The following is a 19,066-nucleotide window of genomic DNA, read 5'->3' on the forward strand; positions in this document are numbered from 1 at the left end:
AACTATAATCCCTTTGCTTCAACACAGCCAGTTGTCGCTCAGATGTGTCGTCTGCACAGAGAAACACACTAGCTCCTGTGTTAGTGGGGTTCAGTAATGCCAGCTGATCCCCTGCTGTGTGGACGGCAAAGTCACCAGCTCCATCAACATTCAAACCACTACTGATTTTTAACCGTGCCTAACTTAGGTCTCTGGCTCCACTGTCTCTACTATTTCCCCTGACCTCCAACCCCGCCATCTACATCTCTGAAGTGGCGTCAGCACAATCTACACTTGTCCCTGTGTTCCTGTGGCTCAGTCCCATCAGTTTATCCCCTGATGTGTGTCCGGCAAGGTCTCCTGCTCTGTCCACATTCCCATAACCAGTAGTGGGAATGAGGACAGAGCTGGCGAACTTGCCGGACAAACATCAGGGGATCAACTGACGGGACTGAGCACCAGTAACACAGGAACAAGTGTAGATTGTGCTGACGCCACTTCAGAGATGTAGCTGGCGGGGTTGGAGGCCAGGGTAAATAGTAGAGACAGTGGAGCCAGAGGCCTAAGTGGAGCATGGTTAGAATCAGTAGTAGTCCACAACCTCCATAAAAACCGCTGCCCATTGGCCTCTGCATGCGGCATGCGTAATCCTGGGCTCCAACAGCGTCAGTTGGTGTTCAGAAGTGTCGTCTCCACAGAGCCAAACACCTTCGTTAGAGTGTTAGTGGGGTTCAGCACTGCCAGCTGTTCCCCTGCTGTGGAGATGGCAAGTCTCCTGCTGCCTTCACCTGACAAAATCCAGTAGGCCACAGCCTGCTCCTCGCCTATTCCTGGGCTCCAACAGCGTCAGTTGGTGTTCAGAAGTGTCGTCTCCACAGAGCCAAACACCTTCGTTAGAGTGTTAGTGGGGTTCAGCACTGCCAGCTGTTCCCCTGCTGTGGAGATGGCAAGTCTCCTGCTGCCTTCACCTGCCAAAATCCAGTAGGCCCCAGCCTGCTCCTCGCCTAATCCTGGGCTCCAACAGCGTCAGTTGGTGTTCAGAAGTGTCGTCTCCACAGAGCCAAACACCTTCGTTAGAGTGTTAGTGGGGTTCAGCACTGCCAGCTGTTCCCCTGCTGTGGAGATGGCAAGTCTCCTGCTGCCTTCACCTGACAAAATCCAGTAGGCCACAGCCTGCTCCTCGCCTAATCCTGGGCTCCAACAGCGTCAGTTGGTGTTCAGAAGTGTCGTCTCCACAGAGCCAAACACCTTCGTTAGAGTGTTAGTGGGGTTCAGCACTGCCAGCTGTTCCCCTGCTGTGGAGATGGCAAGTCTCCTGCTGCCTTCACCTGACAAAATCCAGTAGGCCACAGCCTGCTCCTCGCCTATTCCTGGGCTCCAACAGCGTCAGTTGGTGTTCAGAAGTGTCGTCTCCACAGAGCCAAACACCTTCGTTAGAGTGTTAGTGGGGTTCAGCACTGCCAGCTGTTCCCCTGCTGTGGAGATGGCAAGTCTCCTGCTGCCTTCACCTGCCAAAATCCAGTAGGCCCCAGCCTGCTCCTCGCCTAATCCTGGGCTCCAACAGCGTCAGTTGGTGTTCAGAAGTGTCGTCTCCACAGAGCCAAACACCTTCGTTAGAGTGTTGGTGGGGTTCAGCACTGCCAGCTGTTCCCCTGCTGTGGAGATGGCAAGTCTCCTGCTGCCTTCACCTGACAAAATCCAGTAGGCCACAGCCTGCTCCTCGCCTATTCCTGGGCTCCAACAGCGTCAGTTGGTGTTCAGAAGTGTCGTCTCCACAGAGCCAAACACCTTCGTTAGAGTGTTAGTGGGGTTCAGCACTGCCAGCTGTTCCCCTGCTGTGGAGATGGCAAGTCTCCTGCTGCCTTCACCTGACAAAATCCAGTAGGCCACAGCCTGCTCCTCGCCTAATCCTGGGCTCCAACAGCGTCAGTTGGTGTTCAGAAGTGTCGTCTCCACAGAGCCAAACACATTCGTTCAAGTGTTAGTGGGGTTCATCATTGCCAGCTGATCCCCTGCTGTGGAGATGGCAGTCTCTCCTGCTGTCTCCGCATTACAAAGACAGTAGGCCTCTGCCTACACCCTCCTATTTCCTGGGCTTCAACACAGCCAGTTGTAGTTCGGAAGTGCCTTCCACACGGAAAGAGATACTTGCTCCCGTGTCTCAGTGGGGTTCAGTAACGTCAGCTGATCCCCTGCTGTGTGGATGGCAGTCTCTCCTGCTGTCACCTCATTCAAAATACAGTAGGCCTCTGCCTACACCCTCCTATTTCCTGGGCTTCAACACAGCCAGTTGTAGTTCGGAAGTGCCGTCCACACGGAAAGAGATACTTGCTCCCGTGTCTCAGTGGGGTTCAGTAACGTCAGCTGATCCCCTGCTGTGTGGATGGCAGTCTCTCCTGCTGTAAACTCATTCAAAATACAGTAGGCCTCTGCCTACACCCTCCTATTTCCTGGGCTTCAACACAGCCAGTTGTAGTTCGGAAGTGCCGTCCACACGGAAAGAGATACTTGCTCCCGTGTCTCAGTGGGGTTCAGTAACGTCAGCTGATCCCCTGCTGTGTGGATGGCAGTCTCTCCTGCTGTAAACTCATTCAAAATACAGTAGGCCTCTGCCTACACCCTCCTATTTCCTGGGCTTCAACACAGCCAGTTGTAGTTCGGAAGTGCCGTCCACACGGAAAGAGATACTTGCTCCCGTGTCTCAGTGGGGTTCAGTAACGTCAGCTGATCCCCTGCTGTGTGGATGGCAGTCTCTCCTGCTGTAAACTCATTCAAAATACAGTAGGCCTCTGCCTACACCCTCCTATTTCCTGGGCTTCAACACAGCCAGTTGTAGTTCGGAAGTGCCGTCCACACGGAAAGAGATACTTGCTCCCGTGTCTCAGTGGGGTTCAGTAACGTCAGCTGATCCCCTGCTGTGTGGATGGCAGTCTCTCCTGCTGTAAACTCATTCAAAATACAGTAGGCCTCTGCCTACACCCTCCTATTTCCTGGGCTTCAACACAGCCAGTTGTAGTTCGGAAGTGCCGTCCACACGGAAAGAGATACTTGCTCCCGTGTCTCAGTGGGGTTCAGTAACGTCAGCTGATCCCCTGCTGTGTGGATGGCAGTCTCTCCTGCTGTAAACTCATTCAAAATACAGTAGGCCTCTGCCTACACCCTCCTATTTCCTGGGCTTCAACACAGCCAGTTGTAGTTCGGAAGTGCCGTCCACACGGAAAGAGATACTTGCTCCCGTGTCTCAGTGGGGTTCAGTAACGTCAGCTGATCCCCTGCTGTGTGGATGGCAGTCTCTCCTGCTGTAAACTCATTCAAAATACAGTAGGCCTCTGCCTACACCCTCCTATTTCCTGGGCTTCAACACAGCCAGTTGTAGTTCGGAAGTGCCGTCCACACGGAAAGAGATACTTGCTCCCGTGTCTCAGTGGGGTTCAGTAACGTCAGCTGATCCCCTGCTGTGTGGATGGCAGTCTCTCCTGCTGTCACCTCATTCAAAATACAGTAGGCCTCTGCCTACACCCTCCTATTTCCTGCGCTTCAACACAGCCAGTTGTAGTTCGGAAGTGCCGTCCACACGGAAAGAGATACTTGCTCCCGTGTCTCAGTGGGGTTCAGTAATGTCAGCTGATCCCCTGCTGTGTGGATGGCAGTCTCTCCTGCTGTCACCTCATTCAAAATACAGTAGGCCTCTGCCTACACCCTCCTATTTCCTGGGCTTCAACACAGCCAGTTGTAGTTCGGAAGTGCCGTCCACACGGAAAGAGATACTTGCTCCCGTGTCTCAGTGGGGTTCAGTAACGTCAGCTGATCCCCTGCTGTGTGGATGGCAGTCTCTCCTGCTGTCACCTCATTCAAAATACAGTAGGCCTCTGCCTACACCCTCCTATTTCCTGGGCTTCAACACAGCCAGTTGTAGTTCGGAAGTGCCGTCCACACGGAAAGAGATACTTGCTCCCGTATCTCAGTGGGGTTCAGTAACGTCAGCTGATCCCCTGCTGTGTGGATGGCAGTCTCTCCTGCTGTCACCTCATTCAAAATACAGTAGGCCTCTGCCTACACCCTCCTATTTCCTGGGCTTCAACACAGCCAGTTGTAGTTCGGAAGTGCCGTCCACACGGAAAGAGATACTTGCTCCCGTGTCTCAGTGGGGTTCAGTAATGTCAGCTGATCCCCTGCTGTGTGGATGGCAGTCTCTCCTGCTGTCACCTCATTCAAAATACAGTAGGCCTCTGCCTACACCCTCCTATTTCCTGGGCTTCAACACAGCCAGTTGTAGTTCGGAAGTGCCGTCCACACGGAAAGAGATACTTGCTCCCGTGTCTCAGTGGGGTTCAGTAATGTCAGCTGATCCCCTGCTGTGTGGATGGCAGTCTCTCCTGCTGTCACCTCATTCAAAATACAGTAGGCCTCTGCCTACACCCTCCTATTTCCTGGGCTTCAACACAGCCAGTTGTAGTTCGGAAGTGCCGTCCACACGGAAAGAGATACTTGCTCCCGTGTCTCAGTGGGGTTCAGTAATGTCAGCTGATCCCCTGCTGTGTGGATGGCAGTCTCTCCTGCTGTCACCTCATTCAAAATACAGTAGGCCTCTGCCTACACCCTCCTATTTCCTGGGCTTCAACACAGCCAGTTGTAGTTCGGAAGTGCCGTCCACACGGAAAGAGATACTTGCTCCCGTGTCTCAGTGGGGTTCAGTAATGTCAGCTGATCCCCTGCTGTGTGGATGGCAAAGTCTCCTGCTGCCTACACAGTCGTACCACTACTGATTTTTAACCGTGCTCCAATTAGGCCTGTGGCTCCACTGTCTCTCGTATTTCCCCTGTCCTCCAACCCTGCCAGTTACAGCTCCGAAGTGGCGTCTGCACAATCCACACTTGTTCCTGTGTTACAGGTGTTCAGTCCGGTCAGTTAATCCCCTGATGTGTGTCCGGCAATGTCGCCTGCTCTGTCCACATTCCCATTATGGTAATGTGGACAGAGCAGGCGACATTGCCGGACACACATCAGGGGATTAACTGACCGGACTGAACACCTGTAACACAGGAACAAGTGTGGATTGTGCAGACGCCACTTCGGAGCTGTAACTGGCGGGGTTGGAGGACAGGGGAAATACGAAAATCAGTGAAGCCACAGGCCTAAGTGGAGCTTGGTTCAAATTAGTAGTCTACAACCGATCTTAAAATTTCTTCAATGCAGCCTCAGCCTGCTCCGTGCTTGTCCCTGGGCTTCAACACAGCCAGTTGTTGCTCGGAAGTGCCGTCTTCACAGAGTAAAACACTAGCTCCTGTGTTTGTGGGGTTCAGTAACGTCAGCTGTTCCCCTGCTGTTTTGATGGCAATCTGTCCTGCTGCCTCCCAATTGACAGCACATCAGGCCTCAGCCTGCTAAGTGCTTGTCCTGGGCTCCAACATCGCCAGTTGCTGCTCATAACTGACTTTGGCACGGGTACTCCCTCCTGCCCAGCTTGGTTCCAGCCCTGCCTGCTGTTTCCGGGAAGTGTCAATGTCAGTTTGCCACCCCAAGTTGCCATGTCGTGTTGCGGTTGGGTTAGCCGAGGCTAGGGTGCCAGCAGTTTAGGTGCTTCCTATGTGGACTGCGGGTTCTGGTAAGAAAGGTTTGTTCCATAGTGCCAGTAGGACAAGCACCCCCTGTAGGACTGTGTGATTCGGTAACTGCGGCCAGCTTGCGGCATGCCAACTTTGCTTTTCAGGGGTAACTTCTGATACCCCTCCGGGTTCCAGCACCGTCAGCTGGTTCTCATCAGAGCCTTTGGCCTAGGTGCCTCCATCTCGGTATCCGAGTTCCGGCAACGTCTGCTGGTCCTTGGTAGTGCTTTGTAGCACAGGTACCTCCTGCTTAGTAACCGGGTTCCAGCACCGTCAGCTGGTCCTCGGTTGTGCCATTGGCTCTTATTCCTTCTGCTGCCCCTCCGGGTGCCAGCACTGTCAGCTGGTCCTCGCTATTTCCATTTGCTCTTGCAGCTTATGCTACCCCTCCGGGTTCCAGCACCGTCAGCTGGTTCTCGTCAGAGCCTTTGGCCTAGGTGCCTCCATCTCGGTATCCGAGTTCCGGCAACGTCTGCTGGTCCTTGGTAGTGCTTTGTAGCACAGGTACCTCCTGCTTAGTAACCGGGTTCCAGCACCGTCAGCTGGTCCTCGGTTGTGCCATTGGCTCTTATTCCTTCTGCTGCCCCTCCGGGTGCCAGCACTGTCAGCTGGTCCTCGCTATTTCCATTTGCTCTTGCAGCTTATGCTACCCCTCCGGGTTCCAGCACCGTCACCTGGTTCTCGTCAGAGCCTTTGGCCTAGGTGCCTCCATCTCGGTATCCGAGTTCCGGCAACGTCTGCTGGTCCTTGGTAGTGCTTTGTAGCACAGGTACCTCCTGCTTAGTAACCGGGTTCCAGCACCGTCAGCTGGTCCTCGGTTGTGCCATTGGCTCTTATTCCTTCTGCTGCCCCTCCGGGTGCCAGCACTGTCAGCTGGTCCTCGCTATTTCCATTTGCTCTTGCAGCTTATGCTACCCCTCCGGGTTCCAGCACCGTCAGCTGGTTCTCATCAGAGCCTTTGGCCTAGGTGCCTCCATCTCGGTATCCGAGTTCCGGCAACGTCTGCTGGTCCTTGGTAGTGCTTTGTAGCACAGGTACCTCCTGCTTAGTAACCGGATTCCAGCACCGTCAGCTGGTCCTCGGTTGTGCCATTGGCTCTTATTCCTTCTGCTGCCCCTCCGGGTGCCAGCACTGTCAGCTGGTCCTCGCTATTTCCATTTGCTCTTGCAGCTTATGCTACCCCTCCGGGTTCCAGCACCGTCAGCTGGTTCTCGTCAGAGCCTTTGGCCTAGGTGCCTCCATCTCGGTATCCGAGTTCCGGCAACGTCTGCTGGTCCTTGGTAGTGCTTTGTAGCACAGGTACCTCCTGCTTAGTAACTGGGTTCCAGCACCGTCAGCTGGTCCTCGGTAGTGCCATTGGCTCTTGTTCCTTCTGCTGCCCCTCCGGGTGCCAGGACAGTCAGCTGGTTCAAGAGGACAAAGAACAGGAAGACAACCACCAAGATGCAGAACAACAAGAGAGAGAAGACAAAGAAGCATAAAAAAACAAAGCAGAAGAACATTAAGCATAAGACTAATACTCTGAGCAAATGATATTATCTTATTTATAAGCAGAAGAAGACTAAGCAGTGTATGGGGGTGAGTCCGTTCCTCCTCGTGGTGCCCCTGGAAAAGGCCTGCTGCTGCAGGCCAAACTGAACGCGGACAAATCCTGTTGTAAATCTTTTGTGACAGGCAGAACGGAAGGTGTAAATTTCTAACTTTTCTAGATAACAACTACAGGAATGCCTGACACAAACAAGAATATGATGAAGAAGAATAGGAAGAAGATGAAGAAGCTGAATATGTAGAATAATAATTGTTGAATAAGAAGAATATGAACAATGTAAGAAAAGGAAGAAGAAGAAGAAGAAGAAGAAGAAGAAGAAGAAGAAGAAGAAGAAGAAGAAGAAGAATGTAAAAAAAGGAAGTAGTAGAAGAAGAAGAAGAATGTAAAAAAAGGAATAAGAAGAAGAATGTAAAAAAAGGAAGTAGAAGAAGAAGAAGAAGAATGTAAAAAAAGGAAGTAGAAGAAGAAGAAGAAGAATGTAAAAAAAGGAAGTAGAAGAAGAAGAAGAAGAATTTAAAAAAAGGAAGTAGAAGAAGAAGAAGAAGAAAGAAGAAAGAAGAAGAAGACATACATGTCTGGCAAAATATAAATGAGGCTAACATAGTCAATATCTTTGTAACTCCTAACATCTTTAAAAAAAAAGTTTAATTCCTGCTATTCCATTTGATTGGGCTAAACCTCTATGGCTTTAATGTCTCCTCCACCTCCCACAATACATTCTACATTATTCTTAGTTGTTTTTCTTCATGTAGAATTAACCTACAAGGAAAGAAAGGTTTTTTTTTAATTCCGATATTTTGGCCCCATTGACTTGCATTGGTTCCCGGTATCGGAATCGGCGATACCGATACTTTTTTTTAAGATCGGCCGATCCATTCCGATCCGATATTTTCAAGTATCGGCTGGTATCGCTCAACTCTAATCACTAATGCTCATTGGAAGAGTCGCCTGCATAATTAGTCCGATTATCTCAGATGAGAGAACACATGGCGGTCTGCACCTGCCTTTAGGCTGATCTCCAGATTCTGTCTTTTCTAACATTATTTCAAGTAGAGAATAGAAAGTTCACAGACTGCGTAGTAGTGGTGAGTTCTGCCTCCACTGCTAATGAACGACTGCCACTAGAAAGGAATACCTCTACATACAGTACTTCCACATTACCAAAAACTTCCATAGGAAATAAGAGTCCTATAGAAACCTCTAGTCTAGGAATGTCAAACTCAAATACACACTGGGCAAAATTAAAAACTAGGACAAAGACACAGGCCAACCTAGATATTTATTAAAAAAAAGCCTATAATTGAGCAATATTATCCATATAATCGAATATAATGATGACTCATTTCATATGGTATCAGACTTAAGTTTTCCTTAAACATTGATTCTGAAACAAGAAAAGCTTAAATCTTAGGGACGCAGTCAATTTTAATTTTAATGACCAGGCCAAATTTTTTAAATCTGACCAATGCTGTAAAAAATAATTACCGTAATACATAAAATTTACCAAATGTCTACTTTACATTTGCAATATTTTGCAAACATCATTTTATTTTGTTAGGATGTTAGATATTAAAAGTTGAGCAGCAATTTTTCATGTTTTCAAGAAGCTTACTGTTAGGCTGTGTGTACACGTTGCAGATTTTTAGTGTTTTTGCCGCAAAAATGCGGCGAAAACACAAAAAATCCACAACCTATTGCATTCAATGGCATTCCGCAATGCTGTGCTAATGCAACGTATTTTTCCGTGGCAGAATCACATCGCAGAAAAATACGCAGCATGCTCATTGTTTTTGCGGAATCACGGGGATTCCACACTGTGGTGCAGTGACAGCTGTGACAGCTAGGAGGCACTGTATGGGTCATGCACACAGGTATATCCATTGTGGTAATGGATATAGGATGAATGCCAGGATGGTAAATGACCGTTATGTATCCCAGAGTGGGTGGCCCTGGGATGCTAATCAGCAGAGGTACTGCTGAGGTTTCATTATACTGTATCAGGGAGAAGCTTCCAGGTGGCTGGTGAGATGGGTGGAACCAGTCACCTACAAACCCACCCAGGGGCGTGTGGCTAAATGCCCATAGTAAGCATGTGTATGTATGTGTATGGCTGGGTTAGGACCTGCGATGAGGTCATAGCCATGTGATCCGGTGGGCGTGGCTACGTACCATATAAGGTGACCAAAGAAGGTCACATGAGTGAGTGCCTGGATCTGATTGGAGCATATGTGGAAGGTCTGGGAAGGCCGACATGCTAGAGGGTCTGCTGCCCTCCTGAACAGCACATGCTTAGGCCGCAGACCTGGTGAGGCTTGTGTATATTGGCCTGTTTGTGTGGGACAGTCCCCAGGAAGGAATGGATGTCCTGAATGAGAAAGCAACTAAGAAGGTGACCCGGACAGGGTGAGCTAACTGTGTTTTAGGCGAGAGCCTGCGTACCAGACATAGCACAGCCTGTGTGACCACAGGTTTAACAGAGTGGAGCTCTGTCATGAACATTATGCTGTTTGATATAAGCCTGTTGCTATTGATGGTTCATGCTGCCTAATAAACCACACTGACTGATTTATGTTGAAAAACCCATGCCAGACCTAGTTAATTGGCTGCCAAGCGAGTGTTCCCAACATGAACACTGGGTGCTACCTTACAACTGGTGGAGAATGCTAAGGGCACTGTTGTAGCCTTGTTGCTAGGGGCAACAGATGAGAACTACAAAATCGGTTGCTGGGGCAATGGTCCTAGAAGCACATGTGGCAGTGCTGGCGACTCTGAACCAGGAGAGCAGACGGTCTTGAAAACCATGAGTTATGCTGACCGGGGTCAGTGAGAGAAATGTGTACAGGATACCTCTGTGGTAGAGGGATCTGAGAACCTGCGTGGCCATCAGGTAACAGTCGTGAAAACCATGTGGTACTGACCGGGGTCAGAAAAAGAAACTGGTGATAAAATTGTGGGATACCTCTGTGAATAAGAGGTACCCGAGATCCTGTGTGGCCGACACCAGCAGGTAACGGACAGGAGTCCATGTTGTACTGACCGGGGTCAGTGAAAGACTGTGTATGTGTTTTTTTTCTCTTTTCCTCTCTGTCCTATAAAGATGAAGGTGTTGCTGTGACTCGGCGGGGGTCACAAAGTTTTTCGTTTTTTTTCAAGGCAGCTGCTTGCGGTGGCTCAGTGGGGTCACGAAGTTGACAAGCGTCTAGCGGTAACTAGGCTGGGTTACGAAGATTGCTGTGGATCGGCAGGTGTCATGATCCATGCTGGATCATGACAGATAAAATGCACTTGTAACCTTTTTTTTTCCCTTAAGCTGTGGTGCGTAAAGACAGTTTTGCCCCCGGTGACCATTAGGGTTTTTGCGCTGTGGTGGTTTCAGTTCTAGTTTTGCCCCTGGTGGCCATTAGGGTCATTGCACTGTGGTAGTATCAGTTCTAGTTTTGCCCCGGTGGCCATTAGGATCATTGCACTCTGGTTTCTTTAGTTTAGTGCATGTGATTATAAAGCAGGTGTGATTGCTCTGGCTCTGCTATAAAAGAGTGTCAGGTGTTGCAATCACTTGGTGGAGGAAGGAGATAGAGAGAGAGTGTTTCTGGCAGCTCAGTCAGAGTTCTGGTGTGGAAGGAGTCACAGAGGGGATTTCCTTGCAGCTCTGACAGAGCTTGGTGGCATCTTCAGGAGGAAAGCTGCATTCTGGTTGTGGACTCTGTTGCTGGGAGCAAGAGCAACAGAGCAAAGCTAAGTGGTATTTCCCTGTTTGTATTTTTCCCTGGTGTGTATTAGTACAGCAGTGGGGCCAGTGCCTGCACCACCCAGCTCCCTAGCAAGGGATAGGTGTAGGGTGTGCTAGGGTGACAGGTATCCTGATCGGTGCCCGGTGCGGAACCGACCTAGGGCGTTAGGAGTGGAGGGACTGACTCAGGGCGTGCAGGAGGTCTCCATGTCCCCGTTCCCAATCGCAGGGCCCACTGTTGTAACTGTTGCCCCTTTCCCCATGTCTTGCTGTTTCAGTTACCGGCCGGTGGGTCAAATCACACAGGACAGTTACACGTGCCTTGTCTTGTGTGTCTGCTTGTGATCGGCAGCCGGAGGTGCCGGTGATTGGTGACAGCAGGAGCTGTGGCAGTGCCAGCAGGAACTGGTGTGGTATTGTGCTTAAAGGGCCAGTACAAGCCCGAAAAGACAACCTCTATTGTGTGAACTCTGGCCTAAGAAGGTCTGTAGAGGGGACATGGGGAAATCCCGAAAGGGGGCAGTGGCCCAAATCAGGGTGGTGACCCAAAAAGGGGTGGAGTCCCAGAGGGGGGCAGTGACCCAAATCGCGGTGGTAACCCAAAAGGGAGTGGTGTCTGTTGTGAACTCATTTTCTGCTCCTCCTTCCATTCTCCCTCTGGTGGTGACAGGAGGTAGTGAGGTTGGTTTAATTGGTAGTGATCTGCCACCTGATGAGGAGGATAACGATTGGATCTCTGGAGTATCAGACTGGATATAAGACAGCCGACACCCTATCCTGGTGCTGGAGATTCAGTCTGCTTCTCAGGTCTTGGACTTCAGCTCTGTTCCAGTCTTCTCAAGTTAAGTTTGTTTTTGCTATTGTTCACACTTGCTCTTGTTGGTCAATTCGTTTTTTTGTGGTCAGCCAGCCCCTGCTGGGGTTGTGCTGAATTTCCACTCCTATTTATCTGTATTTGCCTTTTGGTCCCTTATTAGATTGGCATCTTTTTGCTCTGTCTCAAAATATTTCAGAGTGCTGATATAGTGGGAGAAGTCTAGTGACTTCAGGGTTAATTTTGCTATCAGAAGTGTTGGACATTATTATGGTAGGGTTTTTTGCAGATTGCAGACAGTGTCTTTCCTTTCCTATCCTTTCTAGTTAGTTGGGCCCCATCGTTTGCTCAGCCTATTTTTCTGCCTTTCTTTGTGTTTTCATCTTGTTTCACCGTCAATACATGTGGGGGGCTGTCTTTCCTTTGGGGTCTGCTCTGGGGCAGTTAGTTTTCCTCTTTTCCTGCTTTAGGCTTATGTAGCTCTCCGGTTGTGATGAGGCGTCTAGGTTCATCGTAGGTACGCTCCACGACTGCTGCTAGTTGTGTGGTAGGATCAGGGATCTGCAATCTGCATAGTTACCAACCCCTCTGGTTTTCAGAGACTTGGCTTGTGTTGTTTTTTCCTCCTCGGTGACCCATTCATAACAGGCGTCCCAGGGGGAGGCCAAGTCCAAAAAGGGGATAGTGGTCCAAAAAGGGGTGGAGTTTTCAAAAGGGGCAGCACTGGTTACCTCAGTGGACATGTCTGTCGAACAGCGGTGTTTGTGTATGACTTTTTCTGAGTGCTGCACATACTTTTCAGATAATGACGGGCCGCAGGTGTGTACCGGGATGCTACACCGGGAAGGAGTCTCTGGACGGCTGGACTCAAAGAGTCAGGTGACTCTGACAGGAACTCCTCTTGTTTTCTGTCAGACCGAGAAAAAGGTCAAGGTTCACTGCAAGCATGGGGTCACTGTGGACTATACTGTGGACAGAGTAATGATTGAGGGGTCCAAAAGCGTTGAGTGCCAAGGTGGCAGGATACCACCAAACTTAGTGTATCCCTTTGAGAGAGGCCAAGACTTTGTCTTGTTTGACGATGCATGGGAAGTTGTCGAAGTGTTGGGTGGGTCAAAGGAAGAGGTAGCACCACCTAAGGTCGATAGTCCAGAGCTCCGGGTGACAGAGAGAAAGTGTGGGTCTGACCAACTCAGGGATTTGGTTGGGGTGACCAAACATGTGACCGTGAGAAACGGGGTACCTCCAGAAAAGGGGTCTGACACCTGTATGAATGGGGGTTTGCGTTTCCTGGATGACAGGGTGAGTGGTGACACCAATTTGACCACTATCACCCGACAGCTAGAGGGTCAAGTTGACAATCTGACCAAGGAAGTGTGCATGTGGAGAGAGTGAGTTGACAGTTTTTACCAGGTAGAAGCACACCTATGAGACTTGGAGCTAGGGCGCGAAGAGATGTATCAACAGCTGGCAAAGGAATGTCTCAAGGTGGCGAGTATGGAAGTCGTCAACTCCACTCAGTTGGAGTGGCTGCGCCATCTAGAGTCCGAGCTCTTGGCAGTCAAGACCCTGAGACAAATGGCCAAGTACAGAGTGGAGGAGCTCGAGAAAGAAGTCTTGGAGCTCAGAGGTCACCTGTCAATGTGGCAAAGCGTGAACAACACCCTAAGGGAAGATGTGGAAATGCTCAAAGAAACTGTAAGAGGTCTTCTGCAAGAGAAGAAGTTGGTAGATGAAGACTTACAGCGGCCGGGCCCGAGTGATGACTAGTGTTGAGCATTCCGATACCGCAAGTATCGGGTATCGGCCGATATTAGCGGTATCGGAATTCCGATACTGACTTCCGATACTTTTGTCATATCGGATTCCGGAATCGGAATCGGAAGTTCCCATCATGCTATGAGCCTGCTTGCTTTGATTAAGCCAATGGGAATCCTCTGAAGTGTTGGCACATCCTGTTAGGCATGTAGGCATGTTAACTATTGGCATGGCTGTGATTGGCTGCCGAAATGATGTCATGATGCACTATAAAAGCCACCGCAGCCGCCATTTCTGGTCACTCTGCTGTGAATTCAGTTAGGGACAGGCTGCTGTAGAAGACTGTGAGGGACAGTTAGAAATAGCGATTTCACCAAACATCTAGTGCTTTACCCAGGCTACATAAACCACCACTGTAGCCTTCTTTGCACTAGCAGCAGTGTTCACAGCTGTCTGCAAGGGCTGTGTGAGTGCAGCTCACGCTGTGGAGTGGGTCCTGCAGCCACGTCAGGCTGTAGGCCACCCAGTGTGATCACTGCTGCCTCATACATCTTTTATTTTTTGAGCTGCATTTTTTACATAATTTCAATCTAGTGTGCTTCCATCCGTATCCATATACGTTGGTTGCAAACACTAGTAGTAGACAGCGGAGCCTTTCTGCAGCCTTTCAGTGCTAGTGTCCACTTTGCTGCACTGTTCACGGCTGTCAGAGAGGTCTCTGACTGTGTGTGAGTGCAGCTCACGCTGAGTAGTGTGTCCTGCATCTACGTCTGGCTGTAGGACGCTCAGCGTGCGTCAGTGTCTCACACATATTTTTATTTGAGTGCAGCTCATTTTTTCTTCTATTAGTGTGCATCCATCAGTCTCCATCTACGGTGGTTGCAAACACTATATAGGAGTACACAGTGGAGCCTTTCTGCAGCCTGTCAGTGCCAGTGCCCACTTAGCTGCACTGTTGACGGCTGTCTGAGAGGTCTCTGACTGTGTGTGAGTGCAGCTCACGCTGAGTAGAGTGTCCTGCAGCTACGTCTGGTTGTAGGACGCTCAACGTGCGTCACTGCCTCACACATATTTGTCTTTGAGTGCAGCTCATTTTTTCTTCTCCTATTAGTGTGCATCCATCCATATCCATCAACATTGGTTGGTTGCAAACACTATATAGGAGTAGATAGAGGAGCCTTTTTTTCTGGCTTGTGCCCTGCCGGCGCAGCCAGATTAGTATTACCCAATTTTTTTGAAGCCTCATCTTTTGCATTGTAGGTTACCTGCCTGCATTGTAATAGCTCCAAAAAGTTGGTGATACTATCAGTTTCAATTCTTTGTTCACATACTTTGAGTTTGTTTCCAACAAAGAAACCACAAAAAAAGTTCACCAAACACTACATTTGGAACTTGTGTAGGCCACATCAGCTCCTATTAAAGTGTAGTCCACACACACACACTTCATAAAATTAGTGTTTCTTGTACCTGTAACCAGCTGTTCAGGAATAAGCACACTAAGGCCCCCCTTTGTACTTTTCTGCCTATCTTAAGCAGTCTGGCAAGATGAAGAAGGCAGGGAGTAAGGCGCGTGGGCGTGGGCGTGGAGTTTCAGCAGGGAGAGGACGTGGGGATTCTGCAGGGAGAGGACGTGGGGATTCAGCAGGTAGAGGACGTGGGGATTCTGGGCCTGCTGCGGGCACCAGTGGATCAGCATCCCCCAGTTTTAGCAGGCAACAGTCCTTTATGCGCAGCTTTGTAGGACCTCAACGTACCCCACTGCTGCGGGAGGAACAAATTGAAGCCGTTGTCGGATGGATGGCAGCTAACGCATCGACTTCAATTACTTCCGCATCCTCTCAGGATCAGAGCACCGAAGAGCAACCATCTGTCTCTTCACCACCTGCCAAAGTGCCCAGGCAGTCAGAGAGACATGGACAGGAGCCATCACAGTCTCTACTTCTGTTCTCGGAATCTGTTGGCTTGGAAAGAGGGGGCCAGCCAAGCAGCATTCCTGAATGTGAAGAAGAGGGAGTATGCAGTGATGCTCAACTTCTTTGTCCCTCTGAATCTGAAGAGGCGAGTGGGCCAGTGCCTATGGTCAGCACACCTCAGTACGCATCAGATGATGACGAGACTCAGTTGCCACTTTCTGGTGCGTACGGTGCTGGCGAGACAACCCCGGAGGAGCAGCTGTTTGAAGAGGGGAGGGAAGATGATGAGGTCCTTGACCCATCATGGCGTGAGGAACAGGAAGGTGGTGGGAGCAGCTCGGAGGAAGAGATTCCCCTACCGGCCAAAACAGGAGGCAGAGGGAGGTGGAAGACTTGGTTGCCTGTACCCTCCACTTCGGCACCCGTTAGGAGCATTCCTCATTCCAAAGGCAAACCGGGCGCTCCCAAGAGTTGCAGTGCGTGGTCCTTTTTTGACACAGTTGCAGATGACATTTGCTTTGTCAAATGCAAGCTGTGTCATCAGATAGTCAAAAGAGGGAGAAATGTCAGCAACCTCAATACCACAAATATGTGGAAACATGTGCGCACCAAGCACGAGTTGGAGTTGCAGAGACACCCTGAAGACGTAGGCCAACGTACAGCACCACCTACCACCTCTTCAGTTCGTGTTGGGGCCTCTTCCTCCAGCTCACACACTGCTGGTTCGGCTTCCTCACAGGATCGCCAAGGAAGAACCTCTGCCACTGTTGTCCGGAGACCCTGTCAGATTCCACCCATAGCAGCACATTCCCATCCATCACAGCCATCGGTAGCACAGGCATGGGATAAAAGGCGCCCTTACTCGGCAAACCATCCCCGAGCACAGTCTCTGAATGCTGGCATTGCCAAACTTCTGGCAGTTGAAATGCTGTCATTCAGGCTGGTGGACACTGACACCTTCCGGGACTTAATGGCATTGGCAGTCCCCCAATACAACGTGCCCAGCCGCTTTTATTTCAGCAGGCGAGCCGTCCCTGCCCTGCAGAAATATGTTGAGGGCAAAATAAAACATGCGCTACTAAACGCCGTTAGTAGCAAGGTCCACCTGACCACCGATGCGTGGACCAGTAACCATGGACAGGGACGATACCTTTCCCTCACTGCCCACTGGGTCAATGTTGTGGAGCCGGGTACAGATCTGGAGAGTGGCGCTGTACGTGTTCTTCCAACGCCACGGATTGCAGGACTCCAGTCTGTACACATAGACTCCTCCTCCTACTCAAGTTCCTCAGAAACAGCAGAGCAGGAGCCTGTTACGACCGATATGAGCACAGCCGTGGCCAAACGTCAACAGGCTGTACTCAAATTAATTTCTTTGGGGAATCGAAGCCACACAGCGCAGGAGCTCTGGAATGCTATCAAGCTGGAGAGCGATGTGTGGTTTGGGCCAGCGAATCTCCAGCCGGGCTTGGTAGTGTGTGACAATGGCCGAAATCTGGTGGCAGCTCTTGGCCTAGGCAACCTCACACACATCCCATGTCTGGCACATGTGCTTAACTTGGTCGTGCAGAGCTTTCTGAGGGACTATCCGGATCTTGATGCACTGTTGCACAAGGTCCGCATAGAGTGCGCTCACTTGCGACGTTCCAGCACGGCAAGATCGCGCCTCGCTGCTCTGCAGCGACGATTTGTCCTTCCGGAACATCGCATCATATGTGACCTACCCACCTGGTGGAATTCAACGTTACATATGTTGGAGCGGTTGTGTGAGCAGCAGGCAGCAGTCATGGAGTACCAGCTGCATCAGGCGCAAACAAGTCGCACTGTGCGCCGTTCACACTTCAGCACCATTGAGTGGGCCTCTATGAAGGACATCTGCCTCGTTTTGCGTGCCTTCGATGAATCCACGCGGATGGCGAGTGCAGATGATGCACTAGTCAGCATGACTGTCCCCCTTATCTGCCTGCTTCAACAAACACTGCAAGCACTAAGGGATGAGGTTTCGGAAGAGGTGGAGGATGAGGAGTCCCAAATGCCATCTGCTTCTGGACAGTCTGCGCTACGTGTTTCCTCACAAAGGCCTAGGCAGGGGACACTTTGTGAGGAGGATGAGGAGGAGTCGATGGAGGAGGAAGACATCTCTCCAGAGGAGGGAGGTACACAAACCTCTACTCAGTATGTACAGCGAGGGTGGGGTGATGCAGAGCAGGCCGAGGTCACGCCTCAAACAGGGGACAGCGGTTCTTTGGCAGTTGGGAGTCTGCAGCACATGGTTGATTTCATGCTGCAGTGCCTGAGAAACGACCGCCGCATCGCCCACATTCTCGTCTCGGCTGATTATTGGGTGTACACCCTCCTAGATCCTCGCTACCGGGACAGCGTACAAAGGCTCATACCAACGTTGAACCGGGAGCGTAAACTGCGGGAGTACGAAGAGTCACTGGTGCAGTCCATAATGTTTTCCATTCCACCCGACAGCATTGTTGCTAGTGCTTTACAAAGCAGCTCTGTGCGTCGAGGCAGTGGAGGAAACTCTGCACAAAGAGGGAGCAGAGGCAGCGCCGCAGCACAAGGCAAGACCACTATGGCCCAAATGTGGCAAAGTTTTGTGTGTCCACCACAATTGTCTACACCATCAGCGACGCCTCGAGTCAGCAGGAGGCAACGCTTCCGTCAGATGGTGTCAGACTACATGTCTTGCCCTGTTGCTGTACTCCCAGATGGCTCTTCCCCCTTCAAGTTTTGGGTCTCTAAGCTGGATACATGGCCAGAGCTTAGCCAGTATGCATTGGAGGTGCTGGCTTGCCCTGCTGCCAGTGTATTATCGGAACGTGTCTTTAGTGCCGCAGGTGGTGTACTAACAGACCGTCGCACGCGACTATCTTCCAATAATGTTGACCGGCTGACTTTTCTGAAAATGAACAAGGCCTGGATCTCCAAAGACTTTGCCATTCCTCTTACAGACTAAATTAGTGGTTGGCAACTGTATCCAGGTCTGCTGGTGTGTTCATTTTTCTACCACCTGAACTATAATCCCTGTGCTTCAACACAGCCAGTTGTCGCTCAGATGTGTCGTCTGCACAGAGAAACACACTAGCTCCTGTGTTAGTGGGGTTCAGTAACGCCAGCTGATCCCCTGCTGTGTGGACGGCAAAGTCACCAGCTCCATCAACATTCAAACCACTACTGATTTTCAACCGTGCCCAACTTAGGTCTCTGGCTCCACTGTCTCTACTATTTCCCCTGACCTCCAACCCCGCCATCTACATCTCTGAAGTGGCGTCAGCACAATCTACACTTGTTCCTGTGTTCCTGTGGCTCAGTCCCATCAGTTTATCCCCTGATGTGTGTCCGGCAAGGTCTCCTGCTCTGTCCACATTCCCATAACCAGTAGTGGGAATGAGGACAGAGCTGGCGAACTTGCCGGACAAACATCAGGGGATCAACTGACGGGACTGAGCACCAGTAACACAGGAACAAGTGTAGATTGTGCTGACGCCACTTCAGAGATGTAGCTGGCGGGGTTGGAGGCCAGGGTAAATAGTAGAGACAGTGGAGCCAGAGGCCTAAGTGGAGCATGGTTAGAATCAGTAGTAGTCAACAACCTCCATAAAAACCTCTGCCCATTGGCCTCTGCATGCGGCATGCGTAATCCTGGGCTCCAACAGTGTCAGTTGGTGTTCAGAAGTGTCGTCTCCACAGAGCCAAACACATTCG

This window comes from Dendrobates tinctorius, unplaced genomic scaffold (assembly GCF_039654945.1).
Source record: "Dendrobates tinctorius isolate UK_male_01 unplaced genomic scaffold, ASM3965494v1 ptg000156l, whole genome shotgun sequence".
NCBI lineage: Eukaryota > Metazoa > Chordata > Amphibia > Anura > Dendrobatidae > Dendrobates > Dendrobates tinctorius.